At 53.9% G+C, this 19,184-nt stretch overlaps 1 protein-coding gene across 13 annotated transcripts in view; it reads right to left on the bottom strand.

Moving 5' to 3' along the window:
- The window catches only part of SHANK2 (SH3 and multiple ankyrin repeat domains 2), a 992,023-nt gene that overhangs the window by 302,803 nt on the left and 670,036 nt on the right, over positions 1–19,184 (bottom strand). The gene's annotated exons all lie outside the window — the stretch shown is intronic.

The following is a 19,184-nucleotide window of genomic DNA, read 5'->3' as shown; positions in this document are numbered from 1 at the left end:
GACTATACCTCCCAGCCCGGGACAGTCTCACACACATCGAGGTGGTTGGGAGATACGACTCTGCTGCTGGAGACAGGACGTGGCAGCACGGGACTCGGGACTATACCTCCCAGCCCGGTGGCCGTCTCACACACATCGAGGTGGTTGGGAGGTATGACTCTGCTCCTGGAGACAGAACGTGGCAGCACGGGACTCGGGACTTTACCTCCCAGCCCGGGACAGTCTCACACACATCGGGGTGGTTGGAAGGTATGACCCTGCTGCTGGAGACAGGACATGTCAGCACAGGACTTGGGACCCTACCTCCCAGCCCGGGACAGTCTCACACACATCGGGGTGGTTGGGAGATATGACTCTGCTGCTGGAGACAGGACGTGGCAGCACGGGACTCGGGACTATACCTCCCAGCCCGGGACAGTCTCACACACATCGGGGTGGTTGGGAGATATGACTCTGCTGCTGGAGACAGGACGTGGCAGCACGGGACTCGGGACTATACCTCCCAGCCCAGGACAGTCTCACACACATCGGGGTGGTTGGGAGGTATGACTATGGTGCTGGAGACAGGACGTGGCAGCACGGGACCATACCTCCCAGCCCGGGACAGTCTCACACACATCGAGGCGGTTGGGAGGTATGACTTTGCTGCTGGAGACAAGACATGGCAGCATGGGACTCGGGACCATACCTCCCAGCCCGGGGCAGTCTCACACACATCGGGGTGGTTGGGAGGTATGACTCTGCTGCTGGAGACAAGACGTGGCAGCACGGGACTCGGGACCATACCTCCCAGCACAGGACAGTCTCACACACATCGAGGTGGTTGGGAGGTATGACCCTGCTGCTGGAGACAGGACGTGTCAGCACAGGACTTGGGACCCTACCTTCCAGCCCGGGACAGTCTCACACACATCGGGGTGGTTGGGAGATACGACTCTGCTGCTGGAGACAGGACGTGGCAGCACGGGACTCGGGACTATACCTCCCAGCCCGGGACAGTCTCACACACATCGGGGTGGTTGGGAGGTATGACTATGGTGCTGGAGACAGGACGTGGCAGCACGGGACCCAGGACCATACCTCCCAGCCCAGGACAGTCTCACACACATCGGGGCGGTTGGGAGGTATGACTCTGCTGCTGGAGACAGGACATGGCAGCATGGGACTCGGGACCATACCTCCCAGCCCGGGCAGTCTCACACATCGGGGTGGTTGGGAGGTATGACTCTGCTGCTGGAGACAGGACGTGGCAGCACGGGACTCGGGACCATACCTCCCAGCCCAGGACAGTCTCACACACATCGAGGTGGTTGGGAGGTATGACCCTGCTGCTGGAGACAGGACGTGTCAGCACAGGACTTGGGACCCTACCTCCCAGCCCGGGACAGTCTCACACACATCGGGGTGGTTGGGAGGTATGACCCTGCTGCTGGAGACAGAACGTGGCAGTACGGGACTGGGGCCCATACCTCCCAGCCCAGGACAGTCTCACACACATTGGGGTGGTTGGGAGGTATGACTCTGCTGCTGGAGACAGGACGTGACAGCACAGGACTCGGGACCATACCTCCCAGCCCGGGACAGTCTCACACACATCGGGGCGGTTGGGAGGTATGACTCTGCTGCTGGAGACAGGAGGTGGCAGCACGGGACTTGGGACCATACCTCCTAGCCCGGGACAGTCTCACACACATCGGGGTGGTTGGGAGGTATGACTCTGCTGCTGGAGACAGGACGTGGCAGCACAGGACTCGGGACCATACCTCCCAGCCCAGGACAGTCTCACACACATCGGGGTGGTTGGGAGGTATGACTATGGTGCTGGAGACAGGACGTGGCAGCACGGGACCATACCTCCCAGCCCAGGACAGTCTCACACACATCGGGGTGGTTGGGAGGTATGACTCTGCTGCTGGAGACAAGACGTGGCAGCACGGGACGTGGTCCCATACCTTCCAGCCCGGGACAGTCTCACACACATCGGGGTGGTTGGGAGATACGACTCTGCTGCTGGAGACAGGACGTGGCAGCACAGGACTTGGGACCCTACCTCCCAGCCCGGGACAGCCTCACACACATCGGGGTGGTTGGGAGGTATGACTCTGCTGCTGGAGACAGAACGTGGCAGCACGGGACTCGGGACCATACCTCCCAGCCCGGGACAGTCTCACACACATCGGCGTGGTTGGGAGGTATGACTCTGCTGCTGGAGACAGAACGTGGCAGTACTGGACTGGGGCCCATACCTCCCAGCCCAGGACAGTCTCACACACATTGGGGTGGTTGGGAGGTATGACTCTGCTGCTGGAGACAGGACGTGGCAGCACGGGACTCGGGACCATACCTTCCAGCCCGGGACAGTCTCACACACATCGGTGTGGTTGGAAGGTATGACTCTGCTGCTGGAGACAGGACGTGGCAGCACAGGACTCGGGACCATACCTCCCAGCCCGGGACACTCTCACACACATCGGGGTGGTTGGGAGGTGTGACTCTGCTGCTGGAGACAGGACGTGGCAGCACGGGACTCGGGACCATACCTCCCAGCCCGGGACAGTCTCACACACATCGGGGTGGCTGGGAGGTGTGACTCTGCTGCTAGAGACAGGACGTGGCAGCACGGGACAATACCTCCTAGCCCGGGACAGTCTCACACACATCGGGGTGGTTGGGAGGTATGACTCTGCTGCTGGAGACAGGACGTGGCAGCACGGGACTCGGGACCATACCTCCGAGCCCAGGACAGTCTCACACACATCGGGGTGGTTGGGAGGTATGACTCTGCTGCTGGAGACAGGATGTGGCAGCACAGGACTCGGGACCATACCTCCTAGCCCGGGACAGTCTCACACACATCGGGATGGTTGGGAGGTATGACTCTGGTACTGGAGACAGGACGTGACAGCACAGGATTCGGGACCATACCTCCCAGCCCGGGACAGTCTCACACACATCGGGGCGGTTGGGAGGTATGACTCTGCTGCTGGAGACAGGAGGTGGCAGCACGGGACTCGGGACCATACCTCCTAGCCCGGGACAGTCTCACACACATCGGGGTGGTTGGGAGGTATGACTCTGCTGCTGGAGACAGGACGTGGCAGCACAAGACTCGGGACCATACCTCCCAGCCCGGACAGTCTCACACACATCGGGGTGGTTGGGAGGTATGACTCTGCTGCTGGAGACAGGACGTGGCAGCACGGGACTCGGGACCATACCTTCCAGCCCGGGACAGTCTCACACACATCGGTGTGGTTGGAAGGTATGACTCTGCTGCTGGAGACAGGACGTGGCAGCACAGGACTCGGGACCATACCTCCCAGCCCGGGACACTCTCACACACATCGGGGTGGTTGGGAGGTGTGACTCTGCTGCTGGAGACAGGACGTGGCAGCACGGGACTCGGGACCATACCTCCCAGACCGGGACAGTCTCACACACATCGGGGTGGCTGGGAGGTGTGACTCTGCTGCTAGAGACAGGACGTGGCAGCACGGGACAATACCTCCTAGCCCGGGACAGTCTCACACACATCGGGGTGGTTGGGAGGTATGACTCTGCTGCTGGAGACAGGACGTGGCAGCACGGGACTCGGGACCATACCTCCCAGCCCAGGACAGTCTCACACACATCGGGGTGGTTGGGAGGTATGACTCTGCTGCTGGAGACAGGATGTGGCAGCACAGGACTCGGGACCATACCTCCTAGCCCGGGACAGTCTCACACACATCGGGATGGTTGGGAGGTATGACTCTGGTACTGGAGACAGGACGTGACAGCACAGGATTCGGGACCATACCTCCCAGCCCGGGACAGTCTCACACACATCGGGGCGGTTGGGAGATATGACTCTGCTGCTGGAGACAGGAGGTGGCAGCACGGGACTCGGGACCATACCTCCCAGCCCGGGACAGTCTCACACACATCGGGGTGGTTGGGGGGTGTGACTCTGCTGCTGGAGACAGGACGTGGCAGCACAGGACTCGGGACCATACCTCCCAGCCCGGGACAGTCTAACACACATCGGGGTGGTTAGGAGGTATGACTCTGCTGATGGAGACAGGACATGGCAGCACTGGACTCGGGACCATACCTCCCAGCCCGGGACAGTCTCACACACATCGGGGTGGGTGGGAGATACGACTCTGCTGCTGGAGACAGGACGTGGCAGCACGGGACTCAGGACTATACCTCCCAGCCCGGGACAGTCTCACACACATCGAGGTGGTTGGGAGATACGACTCTGCTGCTGGAGACAGGACGTGGCAGCACGGGACTCGGGACTATACCTCCCAGCCCGGTGGCCGTCCCACACACATCGAGGTGGTTGGGAGGTATGACTCTGCTCCTGGAGACAGAACGTGGCAGCACGGGACTCGGGACTATAACTCCCAGCCCGGGACAGTCTCACACACATCGGGGTGGTTGGGAGATATGACTCTGCTGCTGGAGACAGGACGTGGCAGCACGGGACTCGGGACTATTCCTCCCAGCCCGGGACAGTCTCACACACATCGGGGTGGTTGGGAGATACAACTCTGCTGCTGGAGACAGGACGTGGCAGCACGGGACTCGGGACTATACCTCCCAGCCCAGGACAGTCTCACACACATCGGGGTGGTTGGGAGGTATGACTATGGTGCTGGAGACAGGACGTGGCAGCACGGGACCATACCTCCCAGCCCAGGACAGTCTCACACACATCGGGGTGGTTGGAAGGTATGACCCTGCTGCTGGAGACAGGACGTGTCAGCACAGGACTTGGGACCCTACCTCCCAGCCCGGGACAGTCTCACACACATCGGGGTGGTTGGGAGGTATGACTCTGCTGCTGGAGACAAGACGTGGCAGCACGGGACGGGGTCCCATACCTTCCAGCCCGGGACAGTCTCAAACACATCGGGGTGGTTGGGAGATACGACTCTGCTGCTGGAGACAGGACGTGGCAGCACGGGACTCGGGACTATACCTCCCAGCCCGGGACAGTCTCACACACATCGGGGTGGTTGGGAGGTATGACTATGGTGCTGGAGACAGGACGTGGCAGCACGGGACCCAGGACCATACCTCCTAGCCCAGGACAGTCTCACACACATCGGGGCGGTTGGGAGGTATGACTCTGCTGCTGGAGACAGGACATGGCAGCATGGGACTCGGGACCATACCTCCCAGCCCGGGGCAGTCTCACACATCGGGGTGGTTGGGAGGTATGACTCTGCTGCTGGAGACAGGACGTGGCAGCACGGGACTCGGGACCATACCTCCCAGCCCAGGACAGTCTCACACACATCGAGGTGTTTGGGAGGTATGACCCTGCTGCTGGAGACAGGACGTGTCAGCACAGGACTTGGGACCCTACCTCCCAGGCCGGGACAGTCTCACACACATCGGGGTGGTTGGAAGGTATGACCCTGCTGCTGGAGACAGGACGTGTCAGCACAGGACTTGGGACCCTACCTCCCAGCCCGGGACAGTCTCACACACATCGGGGTGGTTGGGAGGTATGACTCTGCTGCTGGAGACAGAACGTCGCAGCACGGTACTCGGGACCATACCTCCCAGCCCGGGACAGTCTCACACACATCGGCGTGGTTGGGAGGTATGACTCTGCTGCTGGAGACAGAACGTGGCAGTACGGGACTGGGGCCCATACCTCCCAGCCCAGGACAGTCTCACACACATTGGGGTGGTTGGGAGGTATGACTCTGCTGCTGGAGACAGGACGTGGCAGCACGGGACTCGGGACCATACCTTCCAGCCCGGGACAGTCTCACACACATCGGTGTGGTTGGAAGGTATGACTCTGCTGCTGGAGACAGGACGTGGCAGCACAGGACTCGGGACCATACCTCCCAGCCCGGGACACTCTCACACACATTGGGGTGGTTGGGAGGTGTGACTCTGCTGCTGGAGACAGGACGTGGCAGCACGGGACTATACCTCCCAGCCCGGGACAGTCTCACACACATCGGGGTGGCTGGGAGGTGTGACTCTGCTGCTAGAGACAGGAGGTGGAAGCATGGGACTCGGGGCCATACCTCCTAGCCCGGGACAGTCTCACACACATCGGGGTGGTTGGGAGGTATGACTCTGCTGCTGGAGACAGGACGTGGCAGCACGGGACAATACCTCCTAGCCCGGGACAGTCTCACACACATCGGGGTGGTTGGGAGGTATGACTCTGCTGCTGGAGACAGGACGTGGCAGCACGGGACTCGGGACCATACCTCCCAGCCCAGGACAGTCTCACACACATCGGGGTGGTTGGGAGGTATGACTCTGCTGCTGGAGACAGGACGTGTCAGCACAGGACTTGGGACCCTACCTCCCAGCCCGGGACAGTCTCACACACATCGGGGTGGTTGGGAGGTATGACTCTGCTGCTGGAGACAGAACGTCGCAGCACGGTACTCGGGACCATACCTCCCAGCCCGGGACAGTCTCACACACATCGGCGTGGTTGGGAGGTATGACTCTGCTGCTGGAGACAGAACGTGGCAGTACGGGACTGGGGCCCATACCTCCCAGCCCAGGACAGTCTCACACACATTGGGGTGGTTGGGAGGTATGACTCTGCTGCTGGAGACAGGACGTGGCAGCACGGGACTCGGGACCATACCTTCCAGCCCGGGACAGTCTCACACACATCGGTGTGGTTGGAAGGTATGACTCTGCTGCTGGAGACAGGACGTGGCAGCACAGGACTCGGGACCATACCTCCCAGCCCGGGACACTCTCACACACATCGGGGTGGTTGGGAGGTGTGACTCTGCTGCTGGAGACAGGACGTGGCAGCACGGGACTATACCTCCCAGCCCGGGACAGTCTCACACACATCGGGGTGGCTGGGAGGTGTGACTCTGCTGCTAGAGACAGGAGGTGGAAGCATGGGACTCGGGGCCATACCTCCTAGCCCGGGACAGTCTCACACACATCGGGGTGGTTGGGAGGTATGACTCTGCTGCTGGAGACAGGACGTGGCAGCACGGGACAATACCTCCTAGCCCGGGACAGTCTCACACACATCGGGGTGGTTGGGAGGTATGACTCTGCTGCTGGAGACAGGACGTGGCAGCACGGGACTCGGGACCATACCTCCCAGCCCAGGACAGTCTCACACACATCGGGGTGGTTGGGAGGTATGACTCTGCTGCTGGAGACAGGATGTGGCAGCACAGGACTCGGGACCATACCTCCTAGCCCGGGACAGTCTCACACACATCGGGATGGTTGGGAGGTATGACTCTGGTACTGGAGACAGGACGTGACAGCACAGGACTCGGGACCATACCTCCCAGCCCGGGACAGTCTCACACACATCGGGGCGGTTGGGAGGTATGACTCTGCTGCTGGAGACAGGAGGTGGCAGCACGGGACTCGGGACCATACCTCCTGGCCCGGGACAGTCTCACACACATCGGGGGGGTTGGGAGGTATGACTCTGCTGCTGGAGACAGGACGTGGCAGCACAGGACTCGGGACCATACCTCCCAGCCCGGGACAGTCTCACACACATCGGGGTGGTTGGGAGGTGTGACTCTGCTGCTGGAGACAGGACGTGGCAGCACAGGACTCGGGACCATACCTCCCAGCCTGGGACAGTCTCACACACACCGGGGTGGTTGGCAGGTATGAGACTGGTGCTGCAGACAGGACGTGGCAGCACGGGACTCGGGACCATACCTCCCAGGCCGGGACAGTCTCAGACACACTGGGGTGGTTGGCAGGTATGAGACTGGTGCTGCAGACAGGACGTGGCAGCACGGGACTCGGGACCATACCTCCCAGGCCGGGACAGTCTCAGACACACTGGGGTGGTTGGCAGGTATGAGACTGGTGCTGCAGACAGGACGTGGCAGCACGGGACTCGGGACCATACCTCCCAGGCCGGGACAGTCTCAGACACACTGGGGTGGTTGGCAGGTATGAGACTGGTGCTGCAGACAGGACGTGGCAGCACGGGACTCGGGACCATACCTCCCAGGCCGGGACAGTCTCAGACACACTGGGGTGGTTGGCAGGTATGAGACTGGTGCTGCAGACAGGACGTGGCAGACATGAATAACAACTACACTGGTTATAAAGGTGCACACACATGCACAATTACTATCGCCTGCAGGGTTTGGGACTTGATACTTTGGCAGCAGCTCGGGGTTGAGCTCTGTACAGATAGACTGCTAGCTCTTAGGTGGTAAAAGTTTGCAATCATTATCTGGGTCATAACAGACTTTAGTGAGGTTTTCTGAAGGGTGAGTAAAAATCGCAGTCATGGAACTGCAACACTTTGCACACAACAATGTGAAATCCAAAGATGGTCAACGAGACATTGATACTTTAGGCCCGCATGCAAATTCAATACAAATAGACCACAGCCGGGATGTGGGCCAGGTAAATAATTGTCCCAATTCCAAGCGGCATACAAGTTGCATTATATCCGCATGCAAGCCAGAATTATCAGCATGCCATTCAGCATCTCTCTCCAACAATATCTTCTTTTTTTTTTATTCTTTTCAGACTATAGGTGGACGACTAGACAGGGCCACTGAGATCAGGGCAGGTTCTGGCCACGGCATTTATTGCCCCGCCCCCAATATTCCATCAGATCGATAGATCAATCAGATAATTTCCAACTGGTCTGATCAGAATCTGATCGATTTTGGGTAGTTATCAATGGAAAATCGACCGCATTATTGATCGAGAACAATTTGGATGCCTACACATGATGCAGTTTATCAGATTAGTGGCCATCCCGAGGGAAAATTGTACCGTGTGTACTAAGCTTAGGCTATTCAGGTGATCTTTGTCATTCTAACAACAGGCATTGGATCTATCAGTTGTATATAAAGGCGTCTGTAATCGAAAGATCAATCGGGCGCCATGTTACAGCACAGATTGATTTGATAAGATTATAGAATCGGAAGGTCGATTGGCGCAAAATATAAAATAATATATGTGCACCCTAAGAATTCCATAAAGCTGCCCACTAATGATCCAATCCTGATTGCACAATATTACCCCTTCTATGTAATATTGCTTAATGCCGCAATGTCCCCCCATCTGCGTAATATGTTGCCGCTTTATAAATAAAGTTTAATAACAATATCCTGAAAAAGAAGAAGCATTAGTGGATTGGAATACGGGTTAAAGGAGTCATCAGGCAAACTATAGTAAAATGAGTGGTACTTACCAGGGTGCTTCCTCCAGCTCCAAGCTCCCAGGATGTCCCTTGCCGCAGCTCTCCCCGCAGGCGTTCGCCGCAGGTCCGTCCCGGTCCCCGGCGATGACGTCACGCTCTGTACTGCTCCTTCACGAGCGGCGCTGTCAATCATTGCCACGTGGGCCGGAGCGGACTGCGGAGGTGGTAGTAGTTCTGCGCCTGCGCAGTCCGCTCCGGCCCACATGGTAGTGATTGACAGCGCCGCTCACGCAGGCGCAGTACAGAGCGACTTGGAGGTCGCTCTGACATCATCGCCGGGGACCGGGACGGACCTGCGGCGAACGGCTGCGGGCAGAGCTGCGGCGAGGGGCATGCTGGGAGCTTGGAGGAACAGGGACAGAGGCGCTCATTCAATACTTGGATTGGATACAGCTTTTTTGAACTCCTGTATAGCCTGAGGAAGCGGTGCTGTGGCCTGCGAAACGCATTGCATCTTTAGGAGTTACACTGTTTAATAAATGCATTCTACTCTACCTCAGAGTCTTGTTGTCCACTGCTAGAGGGAGGTAAGTCCACCTTACCTTCCCTCTTTTTACTGTTTTTAAGTAATAGTGTTTTTACTCTTTTTGGCGCCTCTGTACTATCTGCGTTTGATACATATCCCTGGTAAGTACCACTCATTTTACTATAGTTTGCCTGATGACTCCTTTAAGGTGGCCACTAACGGTCCAATTTCTAGCGAAAAATTGTTCGAGCGATCAGAAATTCTGATCGGATGAAAAATCTTTCACTACACCATCAACTATCCAATCATTACTTCCTATCTATCACGACCAACAAGAAAATCCAAATTTTGGTTCGACGAAAATTCAATCGGACGATTGTTTTTATAATCGTTTATTATCGATTGTGCCCATCAACTGAGATTATTTACAACCAATCCGATCAGAATTTCTGATCGCTCAAACGATTTTTCGATAGAAATTGGACCATTAGTGGCCAGCTTAAGGCAGACACTGTTCCATCCAAACGCTGGAGTCACATGTGGAGCTAGTGGCCTACCTAAGGAATTTGACACCCAGTGCTGATTATTTACAGATGACCCCCCTGCATTATTGATTAATTACTCTGATCAGGATAAGAGGAGAGAGCGCGCCCAGACTGGTGCTGCTGCTCTCTAAGGCTGCTCCAGACATTACATCTCATTTCTGCTACTTTAAACCTCTTAATGGAAAGACTGGACCGAAATTTCAGTGGATTCTAATGTATCACTTTTCCAGCAACACCTATAACCTTTCAGAACACCTGGATTACTTGGGATGGCAAAGATGTAGGCTGCTTACACACCAAGACGTTACAGGCGCATGTTAGTGCGCCTGTAACGCTCCCCCGACGCACAGCAATGTAACACAAGTGGGCTGTTCACACAGCCCACGTTGTGTTACATGTAACGCTGCACGTTCTGTGCAAAGTGCAGCATGCTACGGCGTTGGAGCGGCTATAGCCGCGTTAGACTGTTTGCACATGCGCAGTGGGGGGCGGAGAGGAGGCGGGGAGAGCCAGCTACAGTAGCCGCGCACATGGCTACTTAATATTCACTGCACTGGCGGGCGCTGATTGGCCGGCGGGACCACATGATGCGGAGTGTCTCGCTCCGCATCACGTGGTCCCGCTGGCCAATCAGCGCCACTCTGGGAGACATTATAGGACTCGAGCCGCCTAACGCGGCTCACTCTACCGTCGGCTCTTGCAGCACCATACGTTGTGTTAGGTGCACGTTATGCGACCCTAACGTGCCACCTAATGCAACGTCTTGGTGTGCAAGAAGCCTTAAGCTGGATTGGATCTTCCTTGGTATCACACACTGCTGGACACTGCACACCTTCCTTGGAATTGACCTGACACCTTAAAGACTTTCTGCCTCTTTGTGCCGCCGTCTCCCATCCTGTGAGTAACTTTAATCGATTATCTACAACATCTATGCTTAATAGACTATATTTTTCTACATATATTATATATTATATCTTCAAACTCCTAAACAAAGGACTGTGTTTTCAAATCCATGCTGTCCATCCATACATCTCTGTGTAAGGACAATTCAGTCTATACAGGCCCTTTGATCTCTGCAGGATACCAGCCACAGCTGTGAAAGTTCACACCTTGACTTTAAATAGGGCCTTTCTTAGCAGGAGCCCTGAGCTGTCTCTTGTCCATCCTAATGTGTAAACATCAATATTCAGCACAGACACTTCTAGCTGTATACCAACCAAGAAAAGACGTTATTCACTGCAGAACCAAAATATGTCTGTGACAAAATCTACAGAGTACACCCAGCCAACAACCGTAATAGCTCCAGCACAATCCAGCAGAGATGACAGCCACACATCTGGAGACTGTTCCCTCCTGGAGTCCTCAATCTCAGACCCTAGCTCCCAGGGTAGCCCCATCAAGGCTGTCCTCTGCAACGTCAGATCAATAAACAACAAAACAGCAATCATACATGATCTAATAGAGTCTTCTGATCTGGCCTGCCTGACTGAAACCTGGCTTTCTGAACCTGTTGGCCCCACCCTGGAGGCAGCTGTGCCAACAAACTATTCCGTGATATACTGCAACAGGAAAGAACGCAGGGGAGGAGGGGTTGCACTTTGCTTTAGATCAGCTTTGAAAATCAGACTACTTACTGTAGGTCCTACCAACTCGTTTGAATGCTTGGGGGTGCAACTTTCAGCTGAGGAAAACATTAACATATTGCTGATCTACCGCCCACCAGAAAAATACTCAGACTTCCTTGAGGAACTTGTAGACCTCCTATGCAACCTAACACTGGAACACCCCAGATGGATTGTTCTTGGAGATTTCAATACATGGGTGGACGACTCCTCCTCACAATTTGGAAAAGAGCTACCTCGTGCCTTACATGAACTGGGCTTCCTCCAATCAATTAGCTCTGCTACTCACAGGAAAGGTCACACTCTGGACCTTATATTCCATACTGGGCTGTCAATAGCCAATGTGGAAATTAATCCTGTTGCCTGGTCAGACCATCACACTATCCACTTCTCCCTCTCAATACCAGCCGTCAAACACCAGGTCAAGAATCAAATAAAATATCGCCGCTTAAAAGGGCTAACACCTCAACATATCCGAGATAACCTTAGCTTTGATGAATTGACTGACTCCAGCTTGGACCCTGATACTCTGGTGTTTAAATACAACAAATGTGTGTCCTCCACCTTTGAGACCATTGCTCCTCTGCGCACCAAATATCTTACTCCACACCATCATGCACAGTGGTTTGATAACGCTATAAAAGAGCTGAAAAGACAAGGCCGAAAACTTGAGAGACTGTGGCGCAAATCTCAGTCCCCAGAAGACAAACATGCCTTAAACTTCCACTTGAAGAGCTACCAAAAGGTAATCACGGGAAAAAAATCATCCTTTCTATCACAAGAGATTGCAAATGCAGTTAACAAACCAGCCCAACTGTTCCGCACAGTGGAAAAACTCTGCAACCCATGATGTCAAAAACTTAACATCGAGTCTTCAAAGGACCTCTGTGACCAATTTGCCCATTTCACAGACAAAGTCTCCGCTATAAGGTCCGCCATCCAACTTACAGCATCTGAGCCTAATATAGCGCCGAAGACCATTAGCAGAGACAACGTAACACCTTGGTCAAACTTCAAAGAAATTGATGAAGAAGTCACATCAAGCATCCTCCTTCACGTCCGCCTAACTACCTGTGACCTGGATCCTGGCCCAACACAGTTCATGTTGAACTGCCCCGACCTGTTCGTACCGGTATTCCTCAAAATTGTTAACTGTTCCTTACAATCAGGGATATTTCCTGCATTACTGAAGGAAGCAATCATCAGGCCTCTCCTCAAAAAACCCTCCCTGGACCCAGATGCAATGACCAGCTACAGACCTGTCTCTAACCTCCCCTTTCTGGGAAAGCTAATTGAAAAAGCTGTATACCTCCAGCTAGAAGCCAGAATCCTACAAAATAACAGTTATGACCCATTCCAGTCTGGCTTCAGGAAACACCACAGCACTGAAACTGCCCTCATCCAAATATGCAACCACCTGCCCATGGCAAGAGACAGAGGAGAGTGCTCGATCCTCATACTGCTAGACCTTTCTGCAGCCTTTGACACAGTTGACCATGACATCTTGATAAACAGGCTACAGGAATACTGCGGCATTGATGGCATAGTATTTCAGTGGTTCCAATCCTTCTTGAGTGGCAGAACCCACAAAGTGTCTATGGGGCCCTTCCTGTCCACCCCTGTAACACTTAAGTATGGGGTGCCCAAGGGCTAAATCCTCTCTCCCCTGCTTTTCACAATTTACATGCTACCGTTGGGAAAACTAATCCAAAAACATGGCCTGACATACCACTGCTATGCAGACGACACCCAACTATATCTTTCCTTCAAGCCTGGTGTGACAGACCCAACTCTAACTATAAACGCCTGCTTACGTGAACTACAGCAATGGATGAATGACAACTGGCTGAAACTAAATGCAGGCAAAACTGAAGTCCTTCTGATTGGAGGGCAGAGCATGATAACAAAACAACTTAACTTGCAGTCTTCACCACTGGGAATAGGAGGCACGGATCTACGCAGCTCTGATCATGTGCGTAGCCTGGGAGTTCTAATTGATGGGGATTTAAACTTCAGAACTCAAATCTCTGCTGTGGTGAAATCATCCTATTTTCACCTGAAGAACATTGCAAAAATCAAGCACCTCATACCCCCAAAAGATCTGCCAACCTTAGTCCACGCCTTCATCACATCCCGACTGGACTACTGCAATGCTCTCTACACTGGCCTTCCAAAAAAGGCCTTGTACCGCCTACAGCTGATACAGAATACTGCTGCCAGACTGCTAACCAACCAACCAACCCCGTCACTGCCACATAACGCCAGTCCTGCATTCCCTTCACTGGCTACCTATAGAATGGAGGGTCCTATTCAAGATCGGCCTACTGACATTTAAATCCCTGAATAATCTAGGCCCTGGATACATGAAAGATATGTTACAGCTGCGTAGCAATCCCCGCATTCTCAGATCCACAGGTTCTAATAATCTAGTCATACCCAGAGTCCACTTAGAAACTTTTGGTCCCAGAGCCTTCTGTCATGCTGCCCCTACGTTTTGGAACTCCTTACCTCAACAGATCAGGACAGCCCCATCCCTGGACGTGTTTAAATCCAGACTGAAAACCCACCTGTTCAGTCTGGCATTTGCAGAAATATAACTTTTGTTGTGTGAATACTTCATCCTACTAATTACTGAATCTGAGAGAGCCTAAGCGCTTTGAGTCCTATGGGAGAAAAGCGCTATAGAAATGTTATTGTATTGTATTGTATAAATCATCAATAGTCCAGGGCACTCTGGTATTACAGCAGCCAGTGCATATAATGACAGGCAACTTCTAAACCACTAATCACATCCTGCCACCTCTCCCTGCTAATGTCCCAGCTGCAGCACAGCAATCATTTTCTCTACTCACCCTGCTGCTCCGCACATTCACTCACTGCAGGCTGAGTGTAGAGAGTGAGGAGACACATTGCCCACAGGAGCACTAACCACATCCTGTCACCTCTCCCTGCTAATGTCCCAGCTGCAGCACAGCAATCATTCTGTCTACTCACCCTGCTGCTCTGCACATTCACTCACTGCAGGCTGTGTGTAGAGAGTGAGGAGATACATTGCCCACAGGAGCACTAAACACATCCTGCCACCTCTCCCTGCTAATGTCCCAGCTGCAGCACAGCAATAATTCTCTCTACTCACCCTGCTGCTCTGCACAGTCACTCACTGCAGGCTGAGTGTAGAGAGGGAGGAGACACATTGCCCACAGGAGCACTAAACACATCCTGCCACCTCTCCCTGCTAATGTCCCAGCTGCAGCACAGCAATCATTCTCTCTACTCACCCTGCTGCTCTGCACAGTCACTCACTGCAGGCTGTGTGTAGAGAGGGAGGAGACACATTGCCCACAGGAGCACTAACCACATCCTGCCACCTCTCCCTGCTAATGTCCCAGCTGCAGCACAGCAATCATTCTCTCTACTCACCCTGCTGCTCTGCACAGTCACTCACTGCAGGCTGAGTGTAGAGAGGGAGGAGACACATTGCCCACAGGAGCACTAAGCACATCCTGCCACCTCTCCCTGCTAATGTTCCAGCTGCAGCACAGCAATCATTCTCTCTACTCACCCTGCTGCTCGGCACATTCACTCACCGCAGGCTGTGTGTAGAGAGTGAGGAGACACATTGCCCACAGGAGCACTAACCACATCCTGCCACCTCTCCCTGCTAATGTCCCAGCTGCAGCACAGCAATAATTCTCTCTACTCACCCTGCTGCTCTGCACATTCACTCACTGCAGGCTGTGTGTAGAGAGAGTGAGGAGACACATTGCCCACAGGAGCACTAAACACATCCTGCCACCTCTCCCTGCTAATGTCCCAGCTGCAGCACAGCAATCATTCTCTCTACTCACCCTGCTGCTCTGCACAGTCACTCACTGCAGGCTGTGTGTAGAGAGCGAGGAGACACATTGCCCACAGGAGCACTAAACACCTCCTGCCACCTCTCCCTGCTAATGTCCCAGCTGCAGCACAGCAATCATTGTCTCTACTTACCCTGCTGCTCTGCACATCCACTCACTGCAGGCTGAGTGTAGAGAGGGAGGAGACACATTGCCCACAGGAACACTAAACACATCCTGCCACCTCTCCCTGCTAATGTCCCAGCTGCAGCACAGCAATCATTCTCTCTACTCACCCTGCTGCTCTGCACAGTCACTCACTGCAGGCTGTGTGTAGAGAGCGAGGAGACACATTGACCACAGGAGCACTAAACACCTCCTGCCACCTCTCCCTGCTAATGTCTCAGCTGCAGCACAGCAATCATTCTCTCTACTCACCCTGCTGCTCTGCACATTCACTCACTGCAGGCTGAGTGTAGAGAGGGAGGAGACACATTGCCCACAGGAACACTAAACACATCCTGCCACCTCTCCCTGCTAATGTCCCAGCTGCAGCACAACAATCATTCTCTCTACTCACCCTGCTGCTCTGCACATTCACTCACTGCAGGATGTGTGTAGAGAGCGAGGAGACACATTGCCCACAGGAACACTAACCACATCCTGCCACCTCTCCCTGCTAATGTCCCAGCTGCAGCACAGCAATCATTCTCTCTACTCACCCTGCTGCTCTGCACAGTCACTCACTGCAGGCTGTGTGTAGAGAGGGAGGAGACACATTGCCCACAGGAACACTAAACACATCCTGCCACCTCTCCCTGCTAATGTCCCAGCTGCAGCACAACAATCATTCTCTCTACTCACCCTGCTGCTCTGCACAGTCACTCACTGCAGGCTGTGTGTAGAGAGGGAGGAGACACATTGCCCACAGGAGCACTAAACACATCCTGCTACCTCTCCCTGCTTATGTCCCAGCTGCAGCACAGCAATCATTCTCTCTACTCACCCTGCTGCTCTGCACAGTCACTCACTGCAGGCTGTGTGTAGAGAGCGAGGAGACACATTGCCCACAGGAGCACTAAACACCTCCTGCCACCTCTCCCTGCTAATGTCCCAGCTGCAGCACAGCAATCATTGTCTCTACTTACCCTGCTGCTCTGCACATCCACTCACTGCAGGCTGAGTGTAGAGAGGGAGGAGACACATTGCCCACAGGAACACTAAACACATCCTGCCACCTCTCCCTGCTAATGTCCCAGCTGCAGCACAGCAATCATTCTCTCTACTCACCCTGCTGCTCTGCACAGTCACTCACTGCAGGATGTGTGTAGCGAGCGAGGAGACACATTGCCCACAGGAGCACTAAACACATCCTGCCACCTCTCCCTGCTAATGTCCCAGCTGCAGCACAGCAATCATTCTGTCTACTCACCCTGCTGCTCTGCACATTCACTCACTGCAGGCTGTGTGTAGAGAGTGAGGAGATACATTGCCCACAGGAGCACTAAACACATCCTGCCACCTCTCCCTGCTAATGTCCCAGCTGCAGCACAGCAATCATTCTCTCTACTCACCCTGCTGCTCTGAGGAGGAGACACATTGCCCACGGGACAGGAAGGGGAGGGGTGCTACATCTAGTGCAAGAAGTAGTACAGTCCCCTGCATCGCCTGCTGCTATTTTCCTGAATTTTGCCCGAACTGTGAGAAAAGGTCCCAGGTGGAAGAACACAGTGACTGAGCACCACAGCGGCACCCCTAGCCATGGCTACATCCGGTGCTGTGAGCACCTGCGGCCCTTCAGCATCACTAGCCACACCTGCACCCGGGGCTGTGAGCACCACAGTGGCATCCCCCAGCCACACCTGCACCCGGGGCTGGGAGCACCTGCAGCCCTTCAGCATCACTTATCATCAACACACAATGTTGTTGTATCATCTGTATCTAGGGATTTCCAAGAAAATACAGAACCTCAGCCAAGCATGTGTCTTCCCTGGAACATGCCTGGATAACAACAATAAATCAGCATCATAAGCAGAAATTTGCCTTCTTAAAACAGAAGGTATGATTATTCAGGCTGGAGTGAGCATATGGGATCTCCCACAATGCGTCACTGCTGCATATGCAAATCATCCCTTTATTGACCCTGAGAGCTAGCCACACCTCCAGATCCATTTATAGGTTGATGATAAATGGTGTCAAAAACCTCCAGCCCTCTTTAAGGGTGACAGCAAGGTGCTTATTTTAGATAACTAGTACCCAAGGAGGGAAGAAAGATATAAACTGACTCTGGGCTGGTGCACACCGGAGCGGTTCTGGAGCATTTTTTAAAACACTTGCAGGGGGAAAACCGCTTGGCTAATGAAAGTGAATGGGATGGTGCACACCAGAGCGGCTCATTTTTTCCACAAACGCAAACTCGGGGGCTGCAGCATTTTTTGAGATTTCTGAGGCGTTTCTGCCTCAATGTAAAGTATAGGAAAGTGGAAAACCGCTGTGGAAAACGCTACATCAGAGCGGTTTTCCAGGTGTTTTTGTTACAGAAGCTGTTCAGTAACAGCTTCACTGTAACAATATTTGTAATCTGCTTCACAAAAACACTCCCAAAACCGCTAGGCATGTTTAGAAAACCTCTCTGCACATGGCTTCAGACTGGATCAACCACCATCCCTACAGAGGAGTGAGGGCCTTCAGCACCACTTATCATCAACACACAATGTTGTTTTACCATCTGTACCCAGGCATTTCCAAGAAAATACACAACTTCAGCCAGGCAACTTAATGAACAACTGTAGCAAGAGGAGTTATGTGGAGGCTGCCATATGTATTTCCTTTCAAGCAATACCAGTTGCCTGGCTGTCCTGCTGATCCTCTGCCTCTAATACTTTTAGCCACAGCCCCTGAACAAGCATGCAGCAGATCAGGTGTTTCTGACATTGTTGCCAGATCTGATAAGATTAGCTGCATGCTTGTTGCTGGTGTGATTCAGACACTACTGCAGCCAATTAGATCAGCGGCAGCAGCAGCAGCAGAGCAACTGGTATTGTTTAAAAATAAATACATATGACAGCCTCCAGGTCCAGATTTACATCACAGGAGCCTATAGGCACAGATGTCCTGGCACCCTAGACTCCGCCCACCATTAATCTACAAACCCCCTGATGAACCGCAACAAAAGTGTGCTGGCTGTCCCTTCTCCCTTACTTCCCTTGCCTGTTATAGGTAGCTGCAGGTGACCCTTAGTATTAGGTAGCCACAGGTACCCTCAGTATTAAGTAGCCAGAGTTGCCCCCAAGTATTAGGAAGCCAGAGGTACCCTCAGTATTAAGTAGCTACAGGTGCCCCTGACCTTGACTGAAGGGAAATCTTGTCAGTGGAATGCAGAGAGCAGGGTGAGTAACCTCATTTACTCTCTCATCAGGACTCTGCCTAGGGAAGGAGGGAGGGAGGTGCTGGAGGAGGGGAGGAGCCACCTTTCCATTATCGGGCGCCTGTAGGCATGTGCCTACACTGCCTTATAGT

The sequence above is a fragment of the Hyperolius riggenbachi genome, chromosome 11, assembly GCF_040937935.1.
Source record: "Hyperolius riggenbachi isolate aHypRig1 chromosome 11, aHypRig1.pri, whole genome shotgun sequence".
NCBI lineage: Eukaryota > Metazoa > Chordata > Amphibia > Anura > Hyperoliidae > Hyperolius > Hyperolius riggenbachi.
This window is presented reverse-complemented; position numbering and strand designations above follow the sequence as displayed.